Source organism: Trachypithecus francoisi, unplaced genomic scaffold, assembly GCF_009764315.1.
Source record: "Trachypithecus francoisi isolate TF-2019V2 unplaced genomic scaffold, Tfra_2.0 Lachesis_group6, whole genome shotgun sequence".
NCBI lineage: Eukaryota > Metazoa > Chordata > Mammalia > Primates > Cercopithecidae > Trachypithecus > Trachypithecus francoisi.
The window spans coordinates 69,946,763-69,953,224 of record NW_022681471.1 but is presented as its reverse complement, the minus strand read 5'-3'; the positions used below and the strand labels follow the sequence as shown (position 1 = coordinate 69,953,224).

The 6,462-nt window shown below is 37.1% G+C and overlaps 1 pseudogene; it reads right to left on the bottom strand.

Moving 5' to 3' along the window:
• Positions 1-4,139: 4,139 nt before the first annotated feature.
• LOC117077732 lies at positions 4,140-5,371 on the bottom strand (annotated as a pseudogene).
• Between the last annotated feature and the right edge of the window lie 1,091 nt (positions 5,372-6,462).

Genomic DNA, 6,462 nt, shown 5'->3' with positions numbered 1-6,462 from the left:
TGGACCTATAGAGAGTAAGGAGATGTAAATAAGCAATCGTTCAATTTCATAGAAAGAAAAGGCCAGAAACAATAGACTTCACTGGTTAATTCTATCCAATACTTAATAATTTATATCAAATTTCTAAAACTCTTCCAAAAATTAGAAGAAGAGGGCACACTTCCCTACAGATCCTGTGAATGCATTACTGTCAAGATACCAAAACCAGACAATATCACAAGGAAAGAAAACTACATACCGATATTGCTTATGAGTATAGACACAAAAATCCTCAGCAAAGTATTAACAAACCAAATTCAACAACATATAAAAAGAATTGTACAGCATGACCTAGTAAGATTTATCCTAGGAATGCAAGGTTTTACATTTGAAAATCAGTTAATGTAATACACCATGTCAAAAGAATGAAAACAAAAATCAAATTATCACCTCAATAGAAGTAAAAACTGTTTGACAAAATCTAGCACTCTTTCATGATAAAAACACTCAACAACTAGGAACAGAAGGAAGCTTCCTCAAAGCTGATAAAGGGCATCTATGGAAAACCCACAGCTAACATAATTATGATAATATAATATAACATAACAAAATTAATGATAAAAGCTTTCTCTCTAAGATCCAGAGCAAGACACGTATGTTTGCTTTCACCACTTTTATTCCACATTGTACTGAAGATTCCAGTCAGGGCAATTAGGTAAGAAAAAGAAATAAAAATCAACCCGATTTGAAAGGAAGTAAGACAATCTGTATTTGTAGATGACATAAATGTATGCATGAATATCCTAAGTAATCTACTACAAACTATTAGAAATAATAAACAATTTCAACACAGTGGAAGGAGACCAGATCAATATACAAAATCAGTTGTATTTCTCTACAGCAGCAATGAGCAAAACAAAAATGAAATGAAAAGAATGATTAATTTGCAATATCCTGAAAAAGAACAAAATCCTTAGGAATAAATGTAACAAAACAAGTGCAAGACATATACTCTGAAAACAACAAACATTGTTAAAACATTAAAGAAGTCTTAAATAGAATGACATTCCGCAAAGACTTTATATTGTTAAAATGGCAATACCCCTTAAACTCATCTGCAGATTCAATTCTTATCAAACCCAGCAGACATTTTGTTTGTTTGTTTGTTTTGTTTATTTTTATCTTTTTTTTATTGTTATAGTTTAAGTTCTGGGATACATGTGCAGAATGTGCAGGTTTGTTACATAGATATACATGTGCCATGGTGGTTTGCTGCACCCATCAACCCGTCATCTACATTAGGTGTTTCTCCTAATGCTATCCCTCCCCTTGCCCCCACCTTCCGACAGGTGCCAGTGTGTAATGTTCCCTCCCTGAGTCCATGTGTTTTCATTGAGAGTTATAACTACATCCTAAAGAAGCACAGGGGACACCCAAATAATATTAGGAAAAAAAACCCCATATATATATTTGCTTAGTGGTATATATATATATAACCTTTCTTACATTCTTAAACCAGAATTGGAACATCCCATAATAGAGCCAAACTTTTATTGAATGCTGTATGCCAGGTATTGTGTTAAGCACTTTCACATACCTTGGGAGCTTTATTCTCATAATTCTCATAATACAATGACCTGAGCATCAGCTGTGTGGAGTGACCTACACCTTGACCATGATTCTGGGGAATGATGAATGAAAATGCAAAGTATAAATATATACTTTTTAGGAAAATGCCTCTACTTCAACACAAAGGAATCGCTCCATTTCTATCCCTTTGAACCCCAAATGGAATCCTGTATCTTTTCTCTGAGCTACAATCTTGAAAGAAGAAAGTTACTGTGCTGTGTTATAACATAAGAATGTAAATAATTTAAGCTGTCAGAGTTGTTTCCTCAGAATTTATCCAACATTATAAGCCAAAGGGTCTACATCAGTGTCTGAATCATTTAAAATTATTCAGTGTATTGAGAAGCAAGTAAAACGCTAGTTATTTCATGTTTACATCTGAAGGAGACCACATTAGTTCATCCCCTACTCCTTTTCTAAATGATGAAACTTATGAGGTCTAGCAAAGACCAAGGACTAAAATAAGAAGTATATTGTGCACACCTCAACAGATTTTCTTATGAAAGTTATTCTGTTTGATACAAACCTACTGTACTTCGTGAACTTACTATGTGTAATCATCAAGTCTTCACTTTTAAAAGAAAGTATCACTTGAATCTATTTTGTAAAGTTTTTAAACATCTACTTGAGCATTTGCATTACCAGTATTAATCAACCTGAGAATCAGAAAAAAAAAAGTTGCAAATATGTTTGCCTTTGGCATGAGAACAAGTAATTGGTGCAGTCCAGCTCTAAAAGTACAACTAATAATGTAATGCTTGGTCTGCCTCTGCTACATAGTGATTCACATATTGCTTCCCTATCCACAAATTTGTATTGGATTTAGCATATAAAACAGGGAAAAAAGCAATAAAAAGACAAATAAGTGGTTTAGTTACACATACTTTGCTTCTTTCCAAGCTCAGAACTGTGAAAATAGGCAAATATCTTATCCCACTGAGGCACTATAATTAAGAGACGCCTAATAAAATGACTCATAAAGTATACTTTAATTGGGTTCAAAGAAGAGTTAATTTAAAATACAAAAATCAAAGCGAGTGCCAGTTGATGAGTTTCCACTCCTTTTTGTAAATAGCATTAACTGTTTTAGAAACTTCCAAATGTTAATCTGATAGTACAGGACAGTTAACTATAACTCAAAATATTTAGAGACACAGGAAGCACAGATACTATATTCACATTAATTCACATATGTAGTCTCTATCATTAAATAATTTCTATAAAATCTCAAGTTTCTAATTAGCATTTGTGGTGTTAAAAAGAAGGCAAATTGGTAGCTGGGTTCTTTTCAGTGAAGACACGATCAACTAGCAGAGTTAAGATGCTAGTCCACCTTATATGCATTTTAGGATCTAATGTATTAGTGCGGAGTTACTTGCAGCAAGATGCACAAATCCTGCCTATAAGACTTTGTGGGTGTCACCGTTCTGTGCACTTTATTAAAACTACTCCACCCCCCAAACCTAATAAAAATATAAAGTACATTATTAAATGCAAAATGATTTCACACTGTAAATGTCTTGACAATTCAGTTTCTGCTACATATTTTCTTCCTAAAATAAAATGTTTATATAACCCTTGTCCTCACTCCCAATTTTTTCCAGTAATCTGCTTTATTAGGGCCATGTTAATAAAAATTTGGGTCAAGAAGCCATTCATAAACAATAAAAGGTGTTTCTAAAGTAGTGAATTTTTTCTTCTATATCATTTTTTCTGCTTATTTCTTTTCAAATGTCAGATATTTCTCTTTATATTTTGTTCTAGGCTTCTAAGCAATAGTCCATTTTTAAAGTTTATGTTTTAATTGACAAAAATTATACATGTTTATAATGTATAACATTGTTTTGAAATATGTGAATTGTGGAACAGCTAAATTGAGCTAATTAACATACACATTATTTCATATATTTATCATTAGCTATTCCATATTAATGGCACTTGTTTTTAACATGAAACAGAGTTTTAGGCACAATAGTCAGTTATTTCTGGTTCTGCTTTGTGGAGAAAGGTGTGTGGAGTGAAATCTCTGCACTCTCCAGATAATAACTTTCCAATGCTTTCAGATAACTAGATTGTTTTTAACTGTGTGGAAATTAGAAGAGACCTTAAAAAATTCACAAATGTAACTAGTGTATGTACAAATAACCCTAATTTTAGGGATGTGCACACGAAAATGACATTCTGACTTTAAAAATAACAGTTTTACTGTCCCTTCTCAGTGGTTACACACCTGGAAAGGTGCCATGTGCTTTCACTGGAAGTACCACACTTGCATTTCTGTGTTGTGATGTCAGTAGCAGAAACCCTTAGAGCTGGCAATTTAGCTTCCTTTTCTCCTGCTTGGAAGAGACATCAAGTTACTACCCTGTAGAGATACTTCATTTTTCTATTTGGCTTATTTAAAAATCACCTATTCTGATTGATCTTTAAGAACGAATGATATAAACAGCTATTAATTTTTTTTTCAAATTCATAAAACTATTCATACTTTTTTGAAACAGGAGTTAATGTCAATAATCCATCAGAAGTATCTACTGTTTAGAAGGAAATGGGGCAGCACCAAGTGGGTATAATTCGATTGGTTAGGACTGTTGGGACTGATGTGGAGTGATGCTTTGCACCACAAGTTCTGTAAAGGGCATGGCACCAAAATCATGCATTTTTAATACATCTGCACTATGGAATGACCCATGTAGTGAATTTTGTCTTGGCCGCCCTGGCAGGACAGTATTGTGATCAGCACGGATGTCACTCAGGCCGTGATGTGGAGGGTGCCATGACAGGTCTGGAGGATGGAAGGGCTTGGCACCGAAGGGGTCCAACAGGCTCTCCTTGAGTTATAAGACATTCCCCCTATCTTTTCCATCAGTCACTGCAACACCAGTGTTCTCCTTGGAGTCTGAGATGGTTAAAAATTCATTGCTGCTTTGAGAGTCTCGGCGACCCACTTTTTGTGCCCGCGAGCCCTCTCTGGAGTGCGGTAGGTAGGCTTCAAAGTCTTTGTGCTAGTTGGCGTGCCATGATGCCCCTTCCCATTACTTTTGGACATATCCTGCTTTGTGCGCCTTTGGCGAGAGGACAGTTTCTGTAAGCTGCGCTGTTTGACTTTTTGCTGCTGGCTCCCCGTTATTTCCTTAAAGGGCACAAGGCCAAAAAGGTCCTCGTTGCTTTCACTTTTACTTGTTGATGTGAGGAAGGGCTGAAGTGGGGAGGAGCCAAATGTATCTATGCTTTTGGGATGTGTCTCAGGCCCCACCGCATGGCATTCTTGTACTTTCACCTTCTTACTAAAAGGCTCCCTTGTGAATACATCGAATTCCTCCTGCTGGAGTCCCGCAGCAGGAAACCTGTGTTGAGGGAGGTTCTTTTCATTCTTTTCTTGCTGGGGCTGTTGAGCACACACTGCAAAGAAGGAGATGGCGCCAAATATATCAAACTCCTGTTTAGGAGTCTGCACTCCAACATCAGAGGATAATTGGGCTGAGGTGAGGAGTATTGTATTAAGATCTTGGGTTGGTCCACTGCCAGATTTGTCTCTTTAGACAGGGCTCATGTCACTGTACTTTGCTTTAGTCTGCTCATAATCAGAATCAGAGCTACGTTTCTCCTCTTCTTCCTCATCTTCAGAATCCATGAGGAGAGGCCTGTGACCCAGATTTTCTGGTTCAGTATCATCATCATTAAAATCTCCTTGTTCTCCCTGAAGAACTTCTTCATCCTCTTGCTCTTCCTCTTCACTGCTCTTAGGAGAAGGGGCAATCATACCAGATAGGAAAGCTAGGATGCCAATTGGGTATCTGAGTATCAATATTAACACAGACACTGTGACTAAAAGTCCTTGACTTGTTTAAGTATTCTTCTTTCCTCAGTGCACAATTACTCAAGTAAATGGATGTAGGACCCTTTGGAGAAGGACTGAAAAAATCATTACCATGTATACTTGCCATGATGTTACAAATCTTTTCTCCTGGGGACCCAGTCCCATTTCAGTTTGCAGTGGCTCTGAATATTGGGGACCGTGCCGGGGGTGGTGGAGAATGAACAGACACAAGAGACAAAGACAAACAGAGAACATGGCGGCCGCGCCTAGAGCCTCCGCCTCACTTTATTTATACTCCATAAATCCCACGTCAGCAAAAATAACACAATGCAAAACAAACTTTCTGCACCCAGATATAACCTTCTGCTTAGTTCCTTGTCTCTAAGTTCTTTCTTATTTTGTCTGCCTTCTTGGCGCCTACTAGAGTTCATTAAAAGTTCAACTAGAGATACTGTCCTTGACTACTGGAGTTCATTGAAAGTGCAACTAGCTAGAGATACTGTCCTTGAGCCTTATCTATTCTTAGCATATTATTTTCAATGGCCCCTGCATCTGAACATTGGTTCAGGTCGAGAAACTGGACCAGGAAACTATGTCTTTTTATTGAGGCCATTGCCCTCAGCCTCCTGATCGTCCATTTAGGTTTTGCTTTTTTTTGTTTTTTTTGAGATGGAATCTCGCTCTGTTGCCCAGGCTGGAGTGCAGTGGTGTGATCCGGGCTCACTGCAACCTCTGTTTCTCAGGTGCAAGCCATTCGCCTGCCTCAGCCTCCCTAGTAGCTGGGATTACAGGTGACCGCCACCACACTAAGCTAATTTTTATACTTTTAGTAGAGACGGGGTTTCACTATGTTGGCCAGGCTGGTCTTGAACTCCTGACCTCAGATGATCCACCCTCCTTGGCTTTCCACTATCCAGGTTTTATTTTTAAACTCTTTATTACTAAAATAATGTTATAGTCCAGAGAAATTTTAAAAAGGAGATAAAAATTTTCATTTCCCCTCACCCTTTTTTCCCTAATGTTAACTTACATAA